The sequence below is a fragment of the Hyla sarda genome, chromosome 2 (genome assembly GCF_029499605.1).
Source record: "Hyla sarda isolate aHylSar1 chromosome 2, aHylSar1.hap1, whole genome shotgun sequence".
Classification (NCBI taxonomy): Eukaryota; Metazoa; Chordata; class Amphibia; order Anura; family Hylidae; genus Hyla; species Hyla sarda.
The window spans coordinates 190,008,685-190,034,603 of record NC_079190.1 but is presented as its reverse complement, the minus strand read 5'-3'; the positions used below and the strand labels follow the sequence as shown (position 1 = coordinate 190,034,603).

The window sequence follows — 25,919 nt, the reverse complement described above, 5'->3', positions numbered from 1 at the left end:
AAGTGCTGGATCATTTCGTTTTCTTTCTTCAAGGCAGTATATGCACCATGTCTTACCATAGAAGTGGCCCTGCCATGTGCATGAGCCCCTCCTTCCTTTGCGTCCAGCTCTCTTTGACTTCTGTCGCTTTGTCCATGTAACATATGTCTGTGTACTTCCATAGAAGTCTGAGTGATCTTTCAGCCCATAGGGATTTGACGGCTGTAAATGGAGGACATCGCCACATGACATGTCACATGGACAAAATGACAGTGGGGTTGAGGGAGTGGCTGGGTGTAATGGAGAGCAAGAAAGATTTCTGAATATACATTTTATTTATAATTTTACAAGGCCAGACAAGTATTTAAGTAATGATTAAATTACTGCTGTTTCTTTCCATAAAAAGAAGTTGAGGCATTTTATAATAGAGCTCAAGCTATACCGCGCTCTTGTTGTACTAATATAGCATACTGTAATCATGTCTGGGAACCAAGGCTGCAAAATGAAAAGGGAGTGGAGGTTAATGTCTTTATATACCCTTCTGTAGAACATTCTAGTGTGACCTGAAATCCCAGTGTACAGCCACTTCAAATAGTATACCGTATATACTCGAGTATAAGCCGAGTTTTTCAGCACGAGACACCCCCCTCGGCTTATACTCGAGTGAACTCTCCGCCTGTCAATCCCTTCTCAGTGGTCTTCAACCTGCAGACCTCCAGATGTTGCAAAACTACAACTCCCAGCATGCCCGGACAGCCATCGGCTGTCCGGGCATGCTGGGTGTTGTAGTTTTGAAACCTCTGGAGGTCCGCAGGTTGAAGACCACTGCGGCCTTCGTCGTCATCCATCCCAGCCACACCCCCCCCCCCTTTGTTTTGTACTCACCTCCCCTCGGCGGGAAGTTAGGGTGACCTGGTCCGGGCCATCTATGCTGCAGGGACCGTCTGGTGGGGATGTTTAGTCGTTGCGGGCTGTCCATTTTCACCGGGGGGCCCTCTTCTCCGCTCCGGGCCCGTCCCCGGACTAGTGACGTTGCCTTGACGACGACGCACAGGGACGTTGTGCATGAATGTCCCAGTGCGTCATCGTCAAGGCAACGTCACTAGTCCGGGGCAGGCCCGAAGCACGGACAAGAGGGCCCCCCCCCTGTTGAAAATGGACAGCCTGCAATGACTAACCATCCCCACCGGACTGTCCCTGCAGCATAGATGGCCCAGACCAGCTCACCCTAACTTCCCGCCGAGGGGATGTGAGTACAAAACAAAAGGGGGGGGGGGGGGTGTGGCTGGATGGATGATGACGAAGGCTGCAGTGGGCTTCAACCTGCGGACCTCCAGAGGTTTCAAAACTACAACACCCAGCATGCCCAGACAGACGATGGCTGTCCGGGCATGCTGGGAGTTGTAGTTTTGCAACATCTGGAGGTCCGCAGGTTGAAGACCACTGATGAAGGGATTGACAGGCGGTGATGATGAAGGGGGGGGGGATGATGACTGGGGTCTGGATGATTACATGGGGGGATGATGTATTTCCCACCCTAGGCTTATAGTCGAGTCAATAACTTTTCCTGGGTTTTTGGGGTGAAATTAGGGGCCTCGGCTTATATTCGGGTCGGCTTATACTCGAGTATATACAGTAATATTTTTTATATGTCTTGTGTGTCTGTATCATACGATTAGGAAAGGTGGAGGTACTAGAAATATACTGCAAATGCTCTCATTTATTCCAGCCTCACTGGCTACATTATAGGCTCAGAAAGGGATGTGCAGCAGTGAATCATGACAGTGGAGACCAACCTATATAACAAACACATCATTACAGGGGTGCCATAGACAATGCTCAACTTCCTCTTTAAAGATCTTTCAGGAAGCTTCCCATGGGGTCCTTCCTTGAGTCATTTGTTATTTTTCTGAGAAAAAGAGAATGAAGACAGGAAATGACAAGAAAATCCCTGTTAGCTAAGCTTGGGACCCAGCAAGAAAGCTTATGTTTCTAAATATATCAAATCCAGGCACTTTTACTAGCAGCTTACATTTTTCTTGGCACATGGAGATCTTGTAACTCATGTATGGTTCACAGTATAAACCACACCAGTGGGGAAGTATATTTTACAGTACAGTATATCTATAGAGCCAGAGAAGGTTAACTTTGGCCCATGTTCAGCTTTATGTTTTTGCAAATCCGCTAAAGAGGGGTACATTGACTGTACAGGTTGGCGACCTTAAAAAAATGTGACATAAATGTCTAATAACTTTCAAAGAGTTTGGCAGAACAAAAGAAAAATGAATTAATTTCTGGAGCAGTTTCCCTATACATACCACGGCCTGCAATGCTCTGGTAATCATAATGTAAGACAATAAACAGTATTCTATGTAACAGTGCAAGCAATGCTCTACTTGTGTCAGCAACTGTCATGGATAATGTTTTTGCATGCTTATTTCCATTTATGTAGATTTATGGGAATTAGAAGCGTTTGACAGAACATTGGCAGTGTATTGGTCATTAGAGATGAGCGAATTTACAGTAAATTCGATTCTTCACGAACTTCTCGGCTCGGCAGTTGATGACTTATCCTGCATAAATGAGTTCAGCTTTCAGGTGCTTTCAGGGCTGGAGACTCTTTCCTAGGACTGTATCCGCCTTTTCCAGCCCACCGGAGCACCTGAAAGCTGAACTAATTTATGCAGGATAAGTCATCAACTGCTCAGCCGAGAAGTTCGTGACGAATCGAATTTACTGTAAATTCACTCATCTCTAAGCGTAAACAAAAAAGGATTTTCAGCGATATGATGAAAACTACGTTTCCTGCCCCAACTGTTTCTCACCTAATCTCCACTTCTCATTCATTCTTTGTCTCGTTCAGTGTAACTTCCGTCCCTCTATCTCAGTATCAGTCTAGCCAAATTTATCGCCTGCTCTTCTAGTGTTTTGGGATTAGGTTATTCTCATAGCTCCAAAGACTTGGCCTACCACATATACAGCACATAATTGTTAATGTGGCAGGACTCATACTCACTAAGCAAGCCATGTCGTGCAATGCGGTGTAATCTTAGAAAACGTACCCTACTCCATTTACTCTGTGATAGAGTACATTTGAAGTACTTTGGGGAGTCTTTGTTCTGTCACTGTGATGACCTTTATTTTTTCAGCTGACATCACTGAATAGAAACGGTTAACTTGAGTTCTCTACAAATCAATGTACTGAAGGGAAATATAAAAGGTTGAAAATTTACTTGAACTGATAAAACAAAACATTATTTAAAAAGAACTGGTCCAACTCTTCCAAAGTTATTTAAAATTGTTGTGTTCTTTAATGTAAAGAAATGGGTCATGTAAAACCAAAAATACGTATGTGAGGATCAAATTGAGTTAAAGCCTGTAGAAAAAAAACTGAAAAGTGTTCTAATCTGCTTAATGCATACTGATAAATCTCCAATTTGTGCAACACCTCAATAGAGTACCATTATGTCCCCCCCCCTCCCAAAGCCTTGTAATACAGCACCATATAGATAGCAACACAGAGTGTCACTCTCAGTATTACGGACCCACCTACACTCTGTCCTAGCCTTCTCCAGCTTTGTGAGCGTCAACTATCTTCAGTTTCAAATTTCTAGACAACTGCTTAGAAGAACCCATGGTGCTGATTGTTGGGGCAAGGTCAGATGAGTCCGGGCTTTTAAAACCTTTGAGCTTGACATCACCTGGTCTTCCCAGATGATGATTGAGAACAATCCATGACACTGGCAGGTCTCAGCTTTGCAAAGGGCATGCTATAAATTCTGCAGGGTGCCCAAACTTTTGCAGGTGCCATTTTTTTGTTTTCTGTTATTTTGAAAGTGTAAATGATGGAAATAAAATCTAACTTTTGTTGACATGTTATAAGAATGTCCAATCTGTAATTTGATGCCTTTTGGAGATTTTTCCATCTTTCCTTGGCTTCTTTATGCACATTAATACAAATTTTTACCTTGGGTGCCCAAACTTTTGATCCCCACTGTATATACCTGCCTTTTGCACATGGCTCTGCTGCGTAAGGTAAAATTTGTAGCCAACTTCTGAAGAATTCAAGCACTCTCTTCATTAGAGGAAAGGGAGTTCTTAATACACTTTATTTTAATTGTTGAGCTATCGATCCTTTGACCAAAGTTTAATCTCTTAGTGTCTTTACAAGCCATGGGAGGAATAGTCCTCTTGTTACGGAGAGTACACAACACTTTACTTACAAGGTGACTTATCTGACTTTTATTAGTAGAGCTCTTTAATGGAAATGATCTTCCACTTTAAGAATGGTTGCGCAGAGCTATAAGTGTCTAGTTAAATTGGTCATCCTTTCTGGTTCATTAGCCGGCCTCTTTTTAGTGCTATGATGAATGCATTTGCCAATTTGTACGTGAAGAAATCAATATTAATTTCAGGTGCAGATAACAGTGTGCTGTATATAGTTCTGGAGGAGGGGCAATGCTATTAGACCAATTGCCTATAGGAAAGCGTTTTGCTATCAATGACCTTCTTCAAGGAGTCACCATGTGACCTCAAATCTGTTAGCTCAACCTAAAACTTGATTTACTTTCTTGTTGTGGGTTATATAGTGCATTGCATCTATAGATCTTTTACATTTATGGAGAATAAAGATTTTTAGATATTTTTATTCAGAAACGGAGCTTTAAGGCTGCACTCACACCACGATTGGGCCATACAGCAGTTGGATCCGGCAGGGGTGTTTTAAAACCGCCTCCTGTCGATTCCCAGCCAGACCCGTTCAGTAGCCCATTTATTTGAATGAGAAGATCGGAGTCGGCTAGTGACTCCTGTGGGATTATTTTCCCACCGTTTTGTCGGTTCATTTTTCCAGTTTCTGAATGGGACTGAAAAACTCAGCAGACCATGGTTTTCAGTCAGGTTCAGATACAGTGGGAAAATGGGCCAACTGGAGTCTATAGCTCCGGTCATAGGTGTATTGCTCTATGCCCTAATGTGATGTGAATGCAGCCTAAGCTGGCCCAATAGAATGGCAGTCATAATAGTTGTCGACTAGAATTTGTCAGAAGAGGACTACTAGCTGTGTTTCCATATTTACTACTTTTGTTTTATGATTTTTTTTTTAATGTTTGTAGAAGCATGCATTTTAGTCTTGCAATGATAGTTTATGTAATTTTTGCCTTTCACTCTGACTCTAACTTTGAACAATGATAAAGTAGCAAGTGTGTATATTGAAAGGTTAAGAGAGAACTTTTTTTTTTTTTTTTCTATTCTGCTTCACTGGCAAGGACATCTGCATTCTCCCCCTTCTCTAAAACAAAATGACTTTTTGGACATTTTATCACTTGCTAAAGTGCTGTAACTTTAGAAAATGATGAGGTTCATTTGCCAACAAGATCCAGCCTCAGCTTCGCTCTTAGAAATCCTATCCAGTATATGTTCCTGCTTCTCATCAGGACACGTTCATTCACCTGTTCAGCCTCCAGCGATGGAGAGTTTACTTGATCTAGGCAGCTCATTTCTTTTCCTGTAATGCTGCGTAAATCTGCAAATTGGCTTTTTTTTTCTCTTTTCTTTTTATTTTAGACCAGTAATTAGGGCTGGGCGGTATGACCAAATATGTGTATCGGGTTATTTTTGTAACTTATGGCGGTTCCACGGTATATAACGGTAATTCCCCCCTCCCCCAAAATTAAAGGGGTACTCAACTGGCTCCGGAAAGTTAAACAGATTTGTAAATTACTTCTATTAAAAAATATTAATCCTTCCTGTACTTATTAGCTGCTGAATACTACTGAGGAAATTCTTTTCTTTTTGGAATGCTCTCTGATGACATCACGAGCACAGTGCTCTCTGCTGACATTATTATAATAATAAGTCTTTATTTATCTATTGTTGTCCTTAGTGGGATTTGAACCCAAGGCCCCAGCACTGCAAGGCAGCAGTGATAACCACTAAGCCACCATGCTGCCCTTAGCATACATCTGCTATGCACGGTTGCTAAAATGGACAGAGATGTCAGCATAGAGCACTGTGCTCGTGATGTCATCAGTGTTCCAAAAAGAAAGGAATTTCCTCTGTAGCATTCAGCAGCTAATAAGTACTGGAAGGATTAAGATTTTTTAATAGAAGTAATTTACAAATATGTTTAACTTTCTGGCACCAGTTGATTTAAAAGAAAAAAAGTTTTCACCGGAGTACCCCTTTAATTATTAGCCCAGCACTGTGCTGTCCCCATCGGGGTACTACTCACGTGACCCGCAAGTGCTGCCTCCTGGTCCTCCTGTTTGTTGCGGCCGCCGGCGCTGACACTCTCTATACTGTGCGGTATCCCTATGCTGTATCCCTATGCCCGGGCTGCAAAAGATAAACAAAATAAACTAACACATGTTCCAACGTCTGCCTTACGCTGGGGATGTGAACGTCGGCAGCCGTCAGCCTATCACCGGCCGCAGTGATGTTCCGCCTCGGCCAGTGATAGGCTGAGCCCATTGTCATGTAAGAAGCCGGCTTCTTACATGACAGTGGGCTCAGGCTATCACCGGCCGAGGCGGAACATCGCTGTGCCCAGTGATAGGCTGACGGCTTTCCGACGTTCCATTCCCTAGGAAGCTGGTCCGGACCGACGGGGAAGGTGAGTTAAAGTTTATTTTGTTTACCTTTTGCAGCCCGGGCATAGGGATACAGTATAGAGCAGTGAATTGCAATCTGTGGACCTCCAGATGTTGCGAAACTACAACTCCCAGCATGCCCGGACAGCCAACAGCTGTCCGGGCATGCTGGGAGTTGTAGTTTTGCAACATCTGGAGGTTGAAGATCACTGGTATAGAGTGTCAGCGGCCGCAACAAACAGGAGGACGAGGAGGGCAGCGCTTGCTGGTGACATATGTGAGTAGTAGCGCTGGGCTGATAATTAATTGGGGGGGCAGAACAGCGCTCGCGTGTCACATATGATTAGTTCCCCGATGGGGACAGCGCAGCGCTGGGCTGATAATTCATTCCCATGCAGCACTAAAATTTCGGTATTCGGTATGAACCGGTATACCGCCCAGCCCTACCAGTAATGTCCACTAGTATCATAAAAACATGTTTGCTTCTTCGGATAGTAATGTCAAATATTTGTCACAACTCAATGTGAACCAGTTCTAGGTCAAAGGTTTATGAGGTTAAGTGTTGTTTTATTTTTTATATCTTATGAGGTTTGCAGTTATGCCCCATTTTCTTTATTCGCTTGACATTTTTAAGGTTATGGTACAATAAGACAATATTGACAATTGCTCCTCCTTTTACATTTATTTATTTATTTTTTTACATTTAAGAGTGAAGTTTCTTTTTATCTGGTCTCATTCTGTGATATGGATTTGGAACTTCGGCAAATAGAGATTAAAATATCGAGTGCAGCTGAGAATTTGGAAATCCCTGAATGTATGTGAGATCTTAACTGGAGATCAGTCAGTTTGGCAGTGCTCTCCTGCCCCAGGCTTCATGGTTCTATTCTTCTTAGTGTCATGACAAGGCATGTTAAGGATGAGCATCTGCCTCTGGGTCTCATACATATGTTTTGTTTAAGATATTTCTTGTCTTTTTGTTCTGAAATAGACTAATGAGTTAAACCATTGAATTGCAGGAATAGGAAGGGAACCTATTTATTGCCAATATTTATGAACATATGTGGTAAATGATATAGGTGTAATATTTATTTATAAACAGAGACCTTGTGTTTTTTTTATATACCTAGACAAGGAACCATGAGAAGGGTGGCATCCTCTGTCTATGGGGAAGATTTATCAAAACCTGTGCAGAGGAAGAGTGGTGTAGTTGCCCATAGCAACCAATCAGCTCGCTTCTTTCATTTTTAAAGAGGCCTATGAAAGAAGCGATCGGATTGGTTGCTATGGGCAACTTCACCACTCTTCCACTACACGGGTTTTGATAAATCTCCCCCCTATATGAATTCACTCATGACGGATAGGATGTGTGTTGCTTGATTGTTTGTTTGTGTTTATTCCTTGCATAATAGTCCAAAAAAGACTGTGGTATATTGGTTGGTATATTTGACCTTTTATTCTCTGTTCCTTTACATTGTAAGCTAACTGTACTATAGGTGAAGTTTATGGCAGAATTACCGTATTTTTTGCCCTATAGGACGCTCCGGCATATAAGACGCACCCAATTTAAAATGAGCAAAATCTAGAATACAATGTAAAGTATAGGTCACAGTGATCTTCAACCAGCAGACCTCCAGATGTTGCTAAACTACAACTCCCAGCATGCCAGGAGTTGTAGTTTTGCAACATCTGGAGGTCCGCAGGTTGAAGACCACTGGTATAGGAGGTAATACTCCGGACCGTCTCCGCTCGTCACCGCTGCCCTGGATGTCGCCCTCCATCGCTGTCGCGGTTTCCTCGGGGTGTCCCAGTCGCTCTGACATGTCTCTGCTGCACGGTATCCTCGCGCTCACTCGCATTCACCGATACGCACGCCGCTCCTATTGGATGACAGGGCGGCGTGCGCGACAACGTGATGACGCCAATGCAGAGCGCCAGCCATGCAGGGGATCCTGGCACGGAGCAGACACCGAGGAGGCAAGGTAAGGTCCCTCCCGGAGCAGCCGGGTTTGTGTCAATTTCGCTTCAGACGCGGCGGTCAGCTTTGATCGCTGCGTCTGAAGGGTTAATACAGGGCATCACCGCGATCGGTGATGTCCTGTATTAGCCGCGGGTCCCCGCCGTTGATGGCCGCAGGGACGACCTGATAGGTGTGTATTCTCCGTATAAGACCGTATAAGAACTTTTGCCCCTCCAGTTTTAGGGAAGAAAAAGTGCGTCTTATACGGCGAAAAATATGGTAGCTTTTTACTGTAAGATTAGAAAATATATTCAGCATTGTTTTATGGGACTTTTTTTTTTATTGAGAGCCATCATGAGGGCAATATACATACATTGCTGCTCTTTACCTCTCCTTCCTGTTTCTTGTTCTCCTATGGTCCCTTAGGGAGGTTGTCTTTCCTTTTTGTATAGGTGAGATGATGTCAGGTAGAAAGGTGTTAAGAAACAAAAATAAAATAATAATAATTACGGGCTTGGGCAGGTCAGGTTTCAGGGATATAGAACACATCAAGAGGGGAGACAGCTGAGAGACGTACAGTGCTGTTTGTAATACGAGAAGACGTTTCACGCTTTCTTTGCTTTTATTTAGGATTATGTGTCCTGTGTCTCCCATTGGCACAGATACTACATATGTTGTTTGTGATTCCTTTGACTTATTTAATTCCTATTTATGAGGAGGACAGTGTAAGATTTGAATACAATAGATAAAAGTGCACACACAGTCATGTGGTTTGGATGAGAGAATGTTTTGTAGCATAAAGTGTCTCTGAAGTAAATGTGTAACTTGAGATTGTGAGGTCATTTATCGACAGTCTTTCAGAAGGAAGAATGTCCCCGCTATTATGACATCCTTGTTTTTCTTTCTGATTAACAGTAGCAGAATGGAGCTGGAAGATAAACCATGCGGCTATAGATAAAAGTGCTCTGTGGCAGCAGAAATCTACAAATAAAGCTATGACATGAAATGCGTTGTGCATACTACGTTAGTCAGCTGCCAATTGTGCAAGTTCTTCCACTTAAAAAGATGAGAGAAGCCTGCAATTTTCATCATAGGTATACCTCAACTAAATCCATAAAATCACATTGTCTGATTTTTAAACCATTTATTTGCAAATTATGGTGGAAATTAAGTATTTGGTCACCTACAAACAAGCAAGATTTCTGGCTCTCCCAGACCTGTAACAACTTCTTTAAGAGTCTCCTCTGTCCTCCCCTCGTTACCTGTATAAATGGCACTGTTTGAACTTATCAGTATAAAAGACACCTGTCCACAACGTCAAATAACACTCCAAACTCCACTATGGCCAAGACCAAAGAGCTGTCGAAGGACACCAGAAACAAAATTGGAGACCTGCACCAGGCTGAGAAGACTGAATCTGTAATAGGCAAGCAGCTTGGTGTGAAGAGATCAACTGTGGGAGCAATTATTAGAAAATGGAAGACATACAAGACCACTGATAATCTCCCTTGATCTGGGGCTCCACACAAGATCTCACCCGTGGTGTCAAAAATCCCAGAACCAGATCTAGTGAATGACCTGCAGAGAGCTGGGAACAAAGTAACAAAGGCTACCATCAGTAACACACTATACAGGGACTCAAATCATGCAGTGCCAGACATATCCCCCTGCTTAAAGGGGTACTCCAGTGGAAAACTTTTTTTTTTTTTTTTTAACCCCTTAGGGCCTATTTTCACCTTAAGCGTTTTTCCATTTTTGCATTTTCATTTTTTCCTCATCACCTTCTAAAAATCATAACACTTTCAATTTTGCACATAAAATTCCATATGATGGCTTATTTTTTGCGCCAGCAATTCTACTTTGCAGTAACATTAGTCATTTCACCCAAAAATCCATGGCGAAACGGAAAAAAAATTCATTGTGCGACAAAATTGAAGAAAATTCATTTTCTAACTTTTGGGGGCTTCCGTTTCTACGCAGTTAATTTTTCGGTAAAAATAACACCTTATTTTTATTCTGTAAGTCCATACGGTTAAATGATACCCTACTTATATAGGTTGGATATTGTCGTATGCTACATGCCGGAAAATTTCTATGTTAAAAATTGTCATCTTCTAACCCCTATAACTTGTTTATTTTCCTGCATACGGGCCGGTATGAGGGCTCAATTTTTGCACTGTGTTCTGAAGTTTTTATCGGTACCATTTTTGTATTGATCAGACTTTTTGATCGCTTTTTATACATTTTTTCATGATATAAAAAGTGACCAAAAATACGCTATTTTTGATTTTTTTTTTTTTGCGCATACGCCATTGACCATGCGATTTAATTAACAATATATATTTATAGTTCGGACATTTCCGCACGCGGCGATACCACATGTTTATTTTTATTTACATTTTTTTTTAATGAGAAATGGGGGGTGATTCAAACTTTTATTAGGGAAGGGGTTAAATGACCTTTGCTAACTTTTTTTTTTTTTTTTTTCAATTTTTTTTTCCACTTTTTTTTTTTTTTTTTGCAATGTTATAGCTCCCATAGGGACCTATAACACTGCACACACTGATCTCCTATGCTGATCCCTGCAAAGCCATAGCTTTGCACGAATCAGTGAGATAGGGGCTCGATTGCTCAGGCTTGGAGCAATCAAACCCCGATCGGACGCCGCGGAGACAGGTAAGGAGACCTCCGTCTGCGTCCCAGCTGATCGGAACATCAGCCCGACTGAGCCGCCGGGAAGCGTTTACTTTCACTTTCAGACGTGGCGGTCGACTTTGACCGCCGCATCTGAAGGGTTAATAGCACGCGGCACAACGATCGGTGCCGCGCGCTGTTAGCCCAGGGTCCCGGCTATGAATAGCAGCCGGGACCGACCGGGTGTGATGCAGGGTCACGGCATGACCCCGTTTAAAACACCGGGACCAGGCTCAGGGCGTACAGGTACGCCCTGAGTCCTTAAGGATCGGGGATGCAGGGTGTATGCGTACGCCCTGTGTCCCCAAGAGGTTAAATGAACTGGTGCCAGAAAGTTAAACAGATTTGTAAATTACTTATATTAAAAAATTAAAAAATAAATTCAAAAAGAAAAGCATTTCCTCTGTAGCATACATCTGCTAAAAAGTACTGGAAGGGTAAAGATTTTTTAATAGAAGTAATTTTCAAATCTCTACATAGTCACATTCTAACTAACCCACAATACATTTTCAACCACCATCCTCTAAACCACAAGCAGATTAACTATATTGTCACTCTCATTCATTCTCTTCTCACTCATTCACACATTTATATACATACACATTGACATACTTATAAATACATACACCCACCCACCCAATACAGCCCAACACACTCGTAGCATATATAGGCCTGGAGAAGAAGCCAAACCACTGATTGTCTATTTCTACTATTTTCTGGAGTGCTGAGAGGGTATCACTCCTTGGCTAAATTCTCGGTCAGATTTTTGTGTGGTAGATAGAGTACCTCTATGCTTTAGTGTTTCCTAATTTTCAAATCTGTTTAACTTTCTGGCACCATTTGATTTAAAAAAAATAATAATAATAATGTTTTCCACCGGAGTACCCCTTTAAGTCAGCACATGTCCGGGCCCGTCTGAAATTTGCACGAAAGCATTTGGATGATACAGAAGTGTATTTGGGAGAATGTCATATGGTGAGATAAAACCAAAAGTAGAACTTTTTGGTAAAAACTCATCTCGTCATGTTTGGAGGAGAAAGAATGGTGAGTTGCATCCAAAGAACACCACACCTACTGTGAAGCATGGGGGTGGAAACATCATGCTTTGGGGCTGTTTTTCTGCTAAGGGACCAATACGACTGATCCGTGTAAAGGAAAGCAGGAATGGGGCCTTGTATCGTGAGATTTTGAGTGAAAACCTCCTTCCATCAGCAAGGGCATTGAAGATGAAAACGAGTGGCTTTGTAAGAAGCATTTCAAGGTCCTGGAGTGGCCTAGATCTCAACCCTATAGAAAGCCTTTGGAGGGAGTTGAAAGTCCATGTTGCCCAGAGATAGCTCCAAAATATCACTGCTCTAGAGGAGATCTGCATGGAGAAATGGGCAAAAATCCCAGCAACAGTGTGTGAAAACCTTGTGAAGACTTACAGAAAATGTTTGACCTCTGTCATTGCCAACAAAGGGTATATAACAAAGTATTGAGATGAACTTTTGTTATTGACCAAATACTTATTTTCCACCATAATTTGCAAATAAATTCTTTAAAAATCAGACAATGTGATTTTATAGATTTTTTTTCTCATTATGTCTCTCATAGTTGAGGTATACCTATGATGAAAATTACAGGCCATTCTCATCTTTTTAAGTTGGAGAACTTGCGCAATTGGTGGTTGACTAAATACTTTTTTGCCTCACTGTATATTGTGGCTAGTTCCAATAAACTGTGTCATCAAGACTATTTGTAATAGAAAAATCACTATTTTTATCTGGCTATATGAATCCTGTTATGACTCTAGTCTATGATCGTTTTTAATCATAATATCAAAATGAGTCATTTCCTCAAGTGAGGGCCAGAAACTTTTTATTTACTATTGGAAATTCATCTTGTTTAGTTATTCTCCGCATTTGACCCAAAGGCTAGTTTGACAACATTAAATACAAAAATTTAGATTTATCAAAAACATGAATATTTTAATAACTTCTACTTTATTTTCCTTCTCTTTTAAAATCTTAAACTCCAGAGAGTTCTTGCAGTTGTTACTAACTATCTCAGTATAACTAATAAATGTATTGTAGAGCCTTGCGCGGGACTTTTTAATTTTTTCTTTAAATTTCGCTCCTGATGAATCTCTGACCGTTACCGCTCGCTCCTGCTATGTATGTATCTAATCCTGCATGCTCTGTCTACATGTGTGTTCTGTTCCCGCTATGTGTGTCCAATCCTGCCAGCTTCCGCTAACACGCAAAAAAAAAAACTATCTGGCTACTAGGGATCAACCGATTATCGGTATGGCCGATATTATCGGCCGATAATCACGATTTTGGGCATCTTGCCGATAAGCCGATAATGCCCCGCCCCCCGCACCGCCCCCAGCGCACCGCGACCGCCACCCCCTCAACCCGCCGCACCGCACCGCCGACCCACCGCACCCCCCACCGTGATGCTAGGCGGTATACCGGTATGGATTTTTTCCCATACCGCTATACCGGTCGGGCCCCTCCCCCACCCTCCCAGTCAATAAAAAAATTAAACTTACCCGTAATGGGGGTGGTCCGGGCCATCCATCCTTCCTTCCTGTAGTGTCCGGGGGCGTTCCGGGTGGAGGGTGGTCCGGTCCGGGCTGTCCTTCTTCTCCCACGGTCTTCTTCTCCACTCCGGGCAGGCTCCGGCCTAGTACGCTGCATAGACGCCGCTACGCCGTGACGTCAGGTGCGTCGCTGCGCACGGGCGTCACTGCGCAGCGACGTCTATGCAGCGTACTAGGCCGGAGCCTGCCCGGAGTGGAGAAGATGACCGCCGGAGAAGAAGGACAGCCCGGACCGGACCACCCTCCACCCGGAACGCCCCCGGACGCTACAGGAACGATGGATGGATGGCCCGGATCACCCTGACAGGTAAGGGGAGAGAAGCGGGTGGTGGCGGCGGCGGCCTATGGCCCCGCAAAAGCCACTGCAGATCATTGATTTAAAGCGCCCGCTTTAAATCAATGATCTGCAGCGGTGTCGCAGGGGGTTAAATAGCCGATAACTTATACCGGAATATTGGTATAAGTTATCGGCTATCGGCCCTAACCTGCACCGATTATCGGTATCGGCCCTAAAAAAACGATATCGGTCGATCCCTACTGGCTACATTACCCCTTTAATTCCCCAGCTTTCCCAGGCTCCTGGATGGCACATCTGCTTAGTACAGCAACCACATGGCTGCCCTTGCAGGAATTATTATATGATTTCTGAAGCTTTCCTGTGTAAGTGATCCAGTTCTAAGCAGATTTGCTGTTTAGGAGCATGAAAAAGCTAGGTCAGATATTCTCACCTAGCTTTTCTATGCTCCTGAATGGCATATCTGCTTATAGCTGGATCACTTCATGCACAGGCAAAATCATATAATCCTGCAATATCGATCATGTGGTTACTGTACTAAGCAGATGGGCCATTCAGGAGCCTGGGAAAGATCAAGACCACCTGATACTGCCTGCAATAACCTCATTACTGCCTTCAAGATTTGTATTGGGTCTCCCCGGGTTCCCAATCCCGATACAGTGCTCTAATGTATTGTGCCAGTTATACCATTCACTGGCATAACATGCATCATTTTGTATTGGTAGTAAAAACGAAGTATCATAATGTATGCAGACTCCCATTATTTTATAGAGTAGCAAAAGCTCATCAAATAAGTACAATAAGTACACAATCACTGCTACTTGTTCTACTGAATCTTTTTTCACTAAATTAGAAACTCAAACCTTTTAAGTTTATCCTGCTTTATAATATGATTTGTCAGGATCACTAAAACCGTACCTGTCAGATCACCCACAAAAACAAAACTTTTATATGTTGCTCAGTATCTCATCCTGATCATGTACATATTTTTATGTGTCTATGACCAATATTTCTCTTAGAACTCACTTTATTTACTTGGAGTGATTACAAAGTTAAAGTACTTTATTTACAGCAGGGGGGGGGGGGTTGGGTCCTCACTGATGACCACTCCCCCTCCCTCACTCCTCTGGGAGCGGTAACCCTTTCCAGCTTTTGCAAAACTACAGCTCCCAGCATGCCCACACATCCTATGAGTTGTAGTTGTGCAACAGCTCGAGGCATATGATTGGTAAAACTGATTTTCAGCAGTGTTGCTGCAGGCTGTGTTCCTCCACTTGTTGCAAAACCACAACTCTCAGCATGCCCACACATCATTTGGCAGTGCAGGCATGCCGGAAGTTGTAGTTTTGCAACAGCTGGAAACATATGAGTGTAGTCCCCCTGTAACACACACGCACACTCACTTAATATATTCACAGATATACATATATATATACACACACCTACATATATATACATACAGGGACACTTACTTTTTAAACAAAGAAATCCTCCATTCAGTCTGCTGTCTCCTGCTCAGTAACGGCAGCAGTGTGCTGCCCCTCCCCCTTTTCTTCACACAGCAGACAGTGAGGGAGCCTGTGCTTCTGCCCCTCCCCCCTTCTCTTCACACAGCAGACAGTGAGGGAGCCTGTGCTTCTGCCCCTCTCCCCCCTCCACTCCACAGGAGCAGCATGCAGCAGCTTTAGACCTGCAGACCTGTCAATCATGAAGTGGGTCCATGATGTAGGTGAGGACAAGTGGCCACAGTAGGACTAATATCTATCCTAGGAGGCAGGGAGGGCAGTTCTTTGACGTTTTTTTTTTTTTTTCAGTATGAAATACTGAAATTTTTTTGAATGAAAGCAATTGCAAAGCTTATTTGTTATACATGCTTTACAACATATCAAAAGTTTTTATATCTGACAGTGCCCATTTAAATTGTAACTGTCCTATCCCACAAAAAAAGTTATGTTACTCAGCACCTTGTTCCGATCATGTAGATTTAATTTTGTGTGTCTAGCACCAATATTTCTCACTGTTGCTCACTTGCTTTGTCATTCTGGGCATGTCCTCGCTCTGCATGACTCATCTTCCTCCCTGAGTGCTGGGTCTCTTAATCCAATCACTGCAGGCTGCTCTAGAACACCCTCCTCTCTGCTGAAGTATGATAGGACAGAAGTGAGCACAGAGTAGTAGTCCTGCCCTCACTTAATGGACTTTGTCCATGCCTGTGCTTCAGCTTGGATAAGGATGGTGCTGCAGCCGGATAGGATTGTGTGTTGTATGGTATGGTAGTGCTGGGCGATATACCGGTGTGTGCTTTTTCTGTACGGTATGAATTTTTCCCTATACTGCAATACCGGTTGGGCCCCTCCCCCCTCGTATGAATGAATTATCAGCCGCAGTGCACTTGTGAACTAATCATATGTGACCCGCGGGCACTGTTCTGCATTTCCTCCCCACCACCGAATTAACGCAGCGCTGTCCCCACATCGGGGGACTAATCATGTTACCCGCAGGCACTGATCTCCTTTTCCTCCTGTGAGCTGCGGTGCTGGAAATGAATGAGTTTTGAGCCGCTGGTGCAGGATGGAGAACAGAAGCTTTCACCTCTCCCTGCAAGCGCTGACTGAGAACGGAAGCTGTCATCTCCCCCTACAAGCACTGAAAGCTGGTGGGCCTCGGGTGCTGCAGAACTTAAAATCAGAGGTGACAGCTTCTGTTCTCAGTCCTGCACCCGTGGCCCACCGGCTTTCAGCACTTGCAGGGGAGGTAAAAGCTTCCGTTCTCCGTCCTGTGCCCGTGGCTCACAAGTGATTCATTCCCAGTGCCACATCTCACTGGAGGAAAAGGAGATCAGCGCCTGCGGGTAACATGATTAGTCCCCCGATATGGGGACAGCGCTACGGCTGTTCGTTCATTCGGTGTGTGTGTGTGTGGGTGGGGGGGGGGGGGGGGGAGAGCAGGACAGCGTCCACGGGTCATATATGATTAGTTCCCCAGCGCACTGCAGCTGATAATTCATTCGAGATGGGGGGGGGGGGGAGATTATGGTGGTAAGGGGGAAATGAGTGGAGAAAAAATTCCATCAAATACCGTAGAACTGCCAGAAGTTTGAAAAATACTGTGATACCCAATTTTTGTCGTACCGCCCAGCACTATGGTATCAAGTGTTTTCATAAACTATGGTTTCTATTGCCTTCTTGTTCTATCACATTCGCATTGCCTGTGTCTGCATCGGTCACATGTCATGAACTGGGTTCTTTTTACTAAAAAGGTTTTCAATGGGGCTTCAATGTTTTCTTTTAGTTTGATATTCCAGTGCTTTCTGTCACGGTGGCCTCTTATCCTCCACTATGTTCAGAATGATCTTCCGCTCCTTATTATAGCAAGGATTTTCTGCTTCAGGGCCTATACACATGACAACATTTCTGCCTTTGTTGAGGTTCTGGTTCAGCAGCTTTCCATATTTTCAGTGGGATTCTGCTGCACACTGCTAGATTCCAATTCTGGAACTTGTTCATTCTTTTGGCGGCTGCATTGGCATCAATGGGGATGGCGCATGTCATAGCACCAATTTATTAGGTCTGTGCAGAATTTCTCATATACATCCTCCTTTATTTTACCCCTAGTTCACTCTGGCCCCCTGTGGCTTCTGGTTAGTCCCCATTTCGATTTAATTCTGCCTTCAATAGTCCCCTAAGGCATTTGGATATACCCAAAATAGTTCTGCTAACTTCTTCCACATACCATGATATACAGTAATTATATTTGAAGAATCAGTTATTTTTTTTTTTTTAAGCATGTCCTACATGAATATAATTTTATAAAATCCAATGTGTAACAATGTTAACTGTTTACATGTCCTTTCTTCTAGTAGTAGGGAATGGCTTCCAGTCATGATCCGCATTGCAGTGATTGGGTTTCTGTAGTAAAGCTGCGCTGTGTAATAATACACAACTGTATGTCTCAAACTAACATTATGGCTTTTGTTATTACCAGGGCCGGTGTGAGTTATGGCCATTCATTGGTATACTTTGTGTACTTACCACATTTACGTACAAATTGGTGGGATTTTAGGCTCGCCCCTAGTCTACCTAGGAACACCAGAAAACCCCACTTCTTGGACTCGTGAACTGGGACCAGCTGTCTTCATCAACTCCATTGACTTTGTTCAATTTGTGTCCAACAAATCCATATTTTTCCAGGAAAGAATAGTGCAGAACACTATGCAAGTTGTAAAAAAAAAAAAGCAAACTATAAAAATGAATCCATGTAAACAGAGCTTTATAAAATGTTTCCTATGATGCAGTCTACAGCAGTTTCTGATGTCTGTACTTATAAAAACTGAACATTAAGACCCAGATTTCATTCTGTCTGGTTTTCCCACAACAACCAGTCATAGTTCAGCTTTCTTTCTACCAGAGCTTGTTAAAGGGGATAAGATGCCTGATCGGGGGGGGGGGGGGGTGTCCCACTGCTGGGGACCCCCGTGATCTTGCACCCCCTTAGAATCAGTCCCCGGAGCACGTTCGCTCCGGGTCTGATTACTGGCGATCACGGGGGCCGGAGCATGCTCCGGCCCCTGTGATCGCCAGTAATCAGACCCGGAGCGAACATGCTTCGGTGACTGATTCTAAGGGGGTGCGGCATGCAAGATCACTGGGGTCCCCAGCGGTGGGACCCCCGCCACCAGGCATCTTATCCCCTATCCACCGGAGTACCCCTTTAAGATACGAGAGCTGATCTGTGATTGGTTGTAATGGACAAAACCAGACAGTAGTTGTCCATAGTAGTTGTTCGATAAATCTGGGTCATACTTGTGACACTAATAATAGTATTTCTGCTGAATTTCCAGATATCCTGTATCTTGTACTTTTATCTTGTAAGTACTTAACTCTTGACCTACTCATTTGTCTTCCAAGATCAGATACGAACAGGGAGTTTATTAACCCATATATGATGTTGGCGATTTTCTTCTGTAGTTTTTCTTTCAATCTGCTGAAAAAAAGATTGTAAGAAGATGTAGCCCTCGTGGGCCTCATGCACATTTTTATGCTGAATGCTTCTGCCTTTAGTAATTGTTTACTACTGGGGCCTTCACATTCTCTAAATCTGATGAGTCTTGGCGGATTGTTCTTGCTATAACTAACATGGATTTCTTTGTAATGCACGTTGATTTGTATAATGTTTTGGTTTGTTCTGCATAACGTGTGTGTGTGTGTGTGTGTGTGTGTGTGTGTGTGTGTGTGTGCGCGTGTGCGCGTGTGTGGATGTATTTCTTTATTTATCTACATACATTTATTTTCTAAAGTGGACTTCGTATGTGACATTGTACTACACTAATTGTTCATGGTGTACTGTTTATACTATGGGCAACTGCTCCACATTTTGCCTACCTTTGCATTTAAGTAGAAGATGTAGTGTGTTACCCTGTGTGGTTGGAAGTTTATATTGCATATATTGCTCAGGTTCATGAAAGAAGTCTGGTGGAAATAGTATCGGATGTTCTGCATCCTTTCTCCCAGTGTTTGTGTTGGCGGCACCTAACGCACAGCCTTACTTTCAACTCTTCTTCTTTGTCTCCCTTTGAAACAACATGATTCATAAAATGGAAAGCTTAAAAAAAACTGAACAAATGTGTTTACTGCAGTGATTGAAAAGTGCTGCTGTGTTACTCATTCCATGCTGTGACTGTATTGTCACAACCCTTTGTATTTCCTATTGTGTGGAACTATACATTTACATCGGTAACCACTATGTGACTGCCATGAATGAGTCGGGGTATTATAAATCTAAACATTTGATGTTTTACCGCTATCCCTTAGGCCTCCAGTTTTCTGGAAGCTATGTCAATTTGGATCGATAAATTTTAACACCCAGTTGTTAATTAACATAAGAATATACCAATACACAGTGTTATGAGCAGAGATGCTACATAAATGATCTTCATGCAATTGTTTACTAAAATAGGCATTTTGGCAGTTTACTTGTATCCCTTAAAGGAGAACTGCGGCGCAACACTTTTTTAACTTTACCTGTGCCAGGCTGCAAAGACTAAAAAAAATTAGTTTTACCTCTCCTTCCTACATTCCCCCGTTGCTCCCATATCGGTCCCATTCCTCCTGTCCGCTTGGCTCCCTGCTTCTTAGGCTCAGAACGTCACACAGCAGTCAGCGTATCGCTGGCCGCAGCGATGTCCCGCCTCAGCCGGTGATGGGCTGAGTGCACTGTCATGTAAGGAGCTTGGGCCCCGCCTTCTCCCTGCTGGCCGGGCTCCTTACATGACGGGACGCCGATATTGGTGCACCAGGGGAAAGTAGGAAGGTGAGTTAAAGTTTTATATTTTCGTTTTTGCAGCCCGGCACAGAAGAAGTTAAGAATGTTGTGCTGCAGTTCTCCTTTAACCCCCTGGGGACTCTGGGTTTTTCCGATTTTGCACTTTCGTTTTTTTTTCCTCCTCACCATTTAAAAATCATAACCCTTTCAATTTTGCACCTAAAATTCCATATTATGGCTTATTTTTTGCGCCACCAATTCTACTTTGCAGTGACATTAGTCATTTTACCAAAAAATCCACGGCGAAACGGAAAAAAAATTCATTGGGTGACAAAATTGAAGAAAAAATTCCATTTTGTATATTTTGGAAGCTTCCATTGTGTGTGTGATAAAAAGTGACCAAAAATTGACTTTCCAAATGACTTTGGAATTTTTTTGCGTGTACGCCATTGACCATGTGGTTTAATTAATTTATATATTTTTTTTAGTTTGGACATTTCTGCACGCGATGATACCATATATGTTCATTTTTATTTTTATTTACCTTTTTTTTTGATGGGGAAAAGGCGGGTGTGTCTTACTTTTATTAGGGAAGGGGTTAATATATCATTAGTAACTTTTTTTTTTTTTTCCACTTTTTTTTTTTTTTTTTTGCTATGTTATAGCCCCATGCATTACATTTATTCCTAACACTGATCATCGGCATAGAACTACATGCAGATGATCAGTGGTATCAGGGATTGACTTCTCCTGCCTGGATCTCCGGCATGGAGAAGTCAATCACAGATTGGATCGGACACGCCGGAGGCAGGTAAGGGACCCTCCTGCTGCATCCTAGCTGATTGGGACACCGCAGTTTTACCGTGGAGGTCCCGATCAGCCCCGATCAGCCCGACTGAGCTGATGGGATGCAATTTTTTCAACTTTAGATGCGGCAATCAAATTTGATCGCCGCGTCTAAATGGTTAATAGCGTGTGGCACAACGATCGGTGCCGCACGCTATTAGCCCAGGGTCCCGGCTTTCATTAGCCGCCAGGACTGACCCGCTATGACGTTGGGTCTCGGTGTGACTATAAACTATATTTCCAGATAGTAAGAAATGATGGAACACTCACCATCTATGGTCTTCAAGATCAGAACTTCTTTATTAGATCAAGTTGCTGACAGGTAAAAGTGCAGAAATGTGTTGTGCACATAGAGCTTGGTCAGACCCACTAGGAATCCACCTTCTAGACATTAATTTAAGTCTTATAGATCAGACCATTACCAGTCTTAACGTTGTATACACAATAGCTGGTAAATGCTATAGTGGGATATACCTTTCATCCACTAATAGCATTTTTAGAATAAACTTTTTAAAAGGTATCTAATATGTCTTGACTACAAATACTTTGATATTACACACATCACTCTGAAGGACGGTGGTTTGTGTAGGTGGTGTAATTCATTGGTTAGTTCAGTATGTTGTATTTTATGTTGTGATCTGCCTTTTTACAGGCCTTGAGATTCTCAGTCTGCCTCTTCCTAATATACAGGGCCAACAATGACTTTTCAAGATGAGCTGCGGCCTCATTCATTTACGCTTCCTTTCGGCTGCCCACTGTTTTGTGCATGTCTTTTTTATTCCCCCTGGAACTTCCTTTCTTCTGTGGTACATCTGGATTCTATGAAATTCCTTTCTCTAGTTATCATTTCCTGTACAATTCAGCTCCACAGACCATGGCCTTGAAATGTTCTCCTCTTATAAGACATCATTATTAGCTACAGCTGACCTTTTCCATCCTTAGAAAGGCAGGCATTAGCTTTCAGAGCACTGGTGAGACCGGGCTGTTGCGAGCCTTTTGTTACATTTGTATAATTGGTTGTCTTGTTTGGATACTAGCAACTTCTTCTTAGTAATTCCTGAGTGTGTGTGGGAAAAAGCGAGCATTTCCTAAAAGGCCATCACTTCATGGGGAGAGGGAATACGTTATTTCTTGTTAGACTGAGCAGTATTACCATCCCATCTGTCACTACACTGTGCTACTGTATTTCTATGGCTTCAAGCTTTTTAGTTTTTTTGTTACATTTGTTATTATTGACCCCTGCAGCAATGCAGTATGCAATTTGGGAAAGCTAGACACAAAATTTGCAATGACTGTGGCATCCATATGGCATGAGTACAAAACTACCTACACCAAATATCTGGTGACAAAAAAAACTGTCTTTTCTGGTTTATGCCACATGTCCAATGCTTTTTATTACATTGTTAAGCCTCTTTTGTGCTTTATTGAACAAGCATGCATGGCTAAAAAGAATGTGGGCAGGGTTTTGTTAAAAGGCATCGCTTACATGCCTAAAAATTTGCCAAATTTTGGCACAATTAAGCAAACTATTAGATGGCAGTGTAAACATGTGTCTAAGACACTGTAGCCTAAGACACTGTGTTTGACCACGGTGGTCCTGATCAGCCCCACTGAGCTGCCTGGAAGGTTTTGCTTTCACTTCACTGAAGGGTTAATACCGGGCATCACTGCGATCGGTGATGTCTGGTATTAGCCGCTGGGTCCCGGCCGTTGATGGCCGCCGGGACCGACCCAATATGACGTGAGGTTACCGCGTGACCCCGCGTTATATCGAGGGAGGCGGTGCAGGACGTAAATATATATCCTGCGTCGTAAAAAAATAAAAAATTTAAAAAAAAGTGCACTTGCGCAATACATATCTAGATGGCTTAGATGTAGACAAGTTAGGTGTGGTCCAGAATTTTGGGAGGATTTAAAAAAAAAATTTTAGTCCACAATATTCTTGGAGAAGACTACCTCCATAGACAACTTTTTGAGGCAACTTTGGGTGGTCTTCTCAAAAAGGTTTCACTGTGTTACGTTGAAACCTAGTACAGAAACTGTATTTTACTTTCCAAGATAGAGAGATATAAGAAGCAATTTTAGGATTGTGTCTATAAGGAATACATTGCTAACACTGGCTTGTTTGTGGTTCTATATTGTTGGTAAATCTGTCCAAGCCAATTCACATACCTTGTACACAGGAGTAAGCAGAGTTCTAGCTATCTCGGTGTGCATGTCCAAGGAACCAGTTTAGTCAGCCTTGTTATTGCTAGATAAATGGAATTTCACTCACACATGCTCTGTTGTATACAGATAAACAGCGAGTGCTGATCATTGCTCCTGTTTTCATTATTCAAGGGCAAGTGTTACTGTATCCTAGTGAAGGGCGTTGAGTAGCGTTAGATTTTCTTGTTACGTTCTGAGTTTTTTATTTATTTTTACATGTCTTCTATTTATAGTTCTACTGATTTCTTTCCATTTCGTAATATTACTGTGTTTATCCTTGATAATGAGTACAGTTTTTTTGCATAGCTGGATCTTGTTTACTTATGTACTTCTGCTTAATCCTTTAAAGGGGTACTCTGGTGGAAAACTTATATATTTTTTTTTAAATCAACTGGTGCCAGAAAGTTAAACAGATTTGTAAATTATTTCTATTAAAAAATCTTCCAGTACTTATTAGCATCTGTATACTACAGAGGAAATTATTTTCTTTTTGGATTTCTTTTCTGTCACGACCAGTGCTCTCTGCTGACAGTGTTTTTTTGCACATCTGACCACTGTCACTTTAAGCATTAAAAACTCTGGGATGCTTTTACTTTTAATTCTGATTATGAGATTGTTTTTTCATGATATATTCTACTTTATGTTAGTGGTAAATTTTCATCCATACTTGTATCATTTCTTGGTGAAAAATGCCAAAATTTTATGAAAAATTTGAAAATTTAGCATTTTAAAAAAAAACTTTGAACCTCTCTGCTTAAGGAAAATGGACTTCCCATTCGGCGGGCGCAGTAGAGGGCTCAGAAGGGAAGGAGCGACCATGGGATTTTGGAGAGGGAGTTTTTCTGAAATGGTTTTTGGGGGGCATGTCACATTTAGAAAGCCCCTATGGTGCCAGAACAGCAAAAAAAATATAAAAAAAACACATGGAAGGCCATTTTGAAAACTACACCCCTCAAGGAACGTAAGAAGGGTACAAAGGGTACAGTGAGCCTTAACACCCCACAGGTGTTTGACGACTTTTCGTTTAAGTTAGATGTGTAAAAAAATAATTTTTTTCACTAAAATTATGTTTTTTCCCCGTAATTTAACATTTTTGCAAGGGGTAATAAGAGAAAAGGGCCATCAAAATTTGTTACCCCATGTGTGGACATCAAGTGCACTGCGGCCACACTACAATGCTCAGAAGAGGAGGAGTCACATTTTGGCTTTCGGAAAGCACATTTTCTGAAATGGTTTTTGGGGGGGCATGTCCCATTTAGGAAGCCCCTATGGTGCCAGAACAGCAAAAAAAAAAAAAAAAAAAAAAAAAAAATGCTCAGAAGAGAAGGAGCGCCATTTAGCTTTTGGAGAGTGAATTTATTTGGAATGGAAGTCAGGGGCCATGTGTGTTTACAAAGCCCCCGTGGTGCCAGAACAGTGGACCCCCCCCCCCACACATGTGACCCCATTTTGAAACACTACCCCTCACAGAAATTAATAAGGGGTGCAGTGAGCATTTACACCCCACTGGCGTTTGACAGATCTTTGGAACAGTGGGCTGTGCAAATGAAAAATTAAAATTTTCATTTTCACTGAGCACTGTTCCAAAAATCTGTCGGACACCATGGGGTCACATGTGGGAGGGGTCCATTGTTCTGGCACCAGGGGGGCTTTGTAAACGCACATGTCCTTCAATTTTGGACACATTCTCTCTCCAAAAGCCCAATGGAGCTCCATCTCTTCTGAGCATTGTAGTGCGCCCGCAGAGCACTTTACATGCACATATGGGGTATTTCCATAAATGGGGGCTACAAATTATGGGGGACTTTTTTTTCTTCCTATTTTCCCTTAGGAAAATTAGGGTAACACCAGCATTTTTGTGAAAACTTTTTTTTTTTTTTCATTTTCACATCCAACTTTAATGGACGTACAGGTTCGCCCTGGGTCCTTAAGTGGTTAAAGGGGAAGTTCACAGTACACAGTCAGGGCCCATTATGCTGGTATAGAAGTAAAGATTTATAAATATTTCCCACATCTTGGACAATGTGTGCAAATTCTTTTGGTTTAGATCATAGTGGTGTCTTCAGCTGAGGTCCTTAAAGCGTACCCGTCAGAACAAAAAATAATTTTTTAAATAGATCACTCAGTACCTAATCCTACTAGTCTGAATTCCTCTCAAAGGGAGGGGGCGTGGCCTCACTTTGCAGGTCTCCGCTCCCTCCCTCAGTATGCTGTCTGCTCACATCTCCCCTAGCATTGGCTAAGCTACAACTTCCAGCTTGTCCTCACTGACAGTAGCAGAACACAAGCTGACAGTGGGAGGATTTTTCCTCCAGCTGAGAGCCCTGCACTTACAGCTGTCAATCAAGAAAGTGTGTCCATGACGCATGGACACAGCAGGACTTGTATGTGTGGGGGATTAGTTCTTTGACTGGCTTTTTCATTATCAAATACTGAAAATTTTCTAATGAAAGCAATTGCAAAGCCTATTGGTTTTGCCTGCTTTACAACATATCAAAAGTT

At 42.5% G+C, this 25,919-nt stretch overlaps 1 protein-coding gene across 2 annotated transcripts in view; it reads left to right on the top strand.

Annotated features, from left to right (window-relative positions):
• The window catches only part of RASA3 (RAS p21 protein activator 3), a 227,283-nt gene that overhangs the window by 21,518 nt on the left and 179,846 nt on the right, over positions 1 to 25,919 (top strand). The window contains exon 1 of one of the 2 annotated variants that reach the window (XM_056555988.1): positions 7,900 to 8,002. The exons of the other annotated variant lie outside the window; for it this stretch is intronic. The gene's annotated coding sequence lies outside the window, so the exon portion shown is untranslated. Of the gene's footprint in view, positions 1 to 7,899; positions 8,003 to 25,919 lie in introns of those variants that run through there. 2 annotated transcript variants of the gene reach the window in all.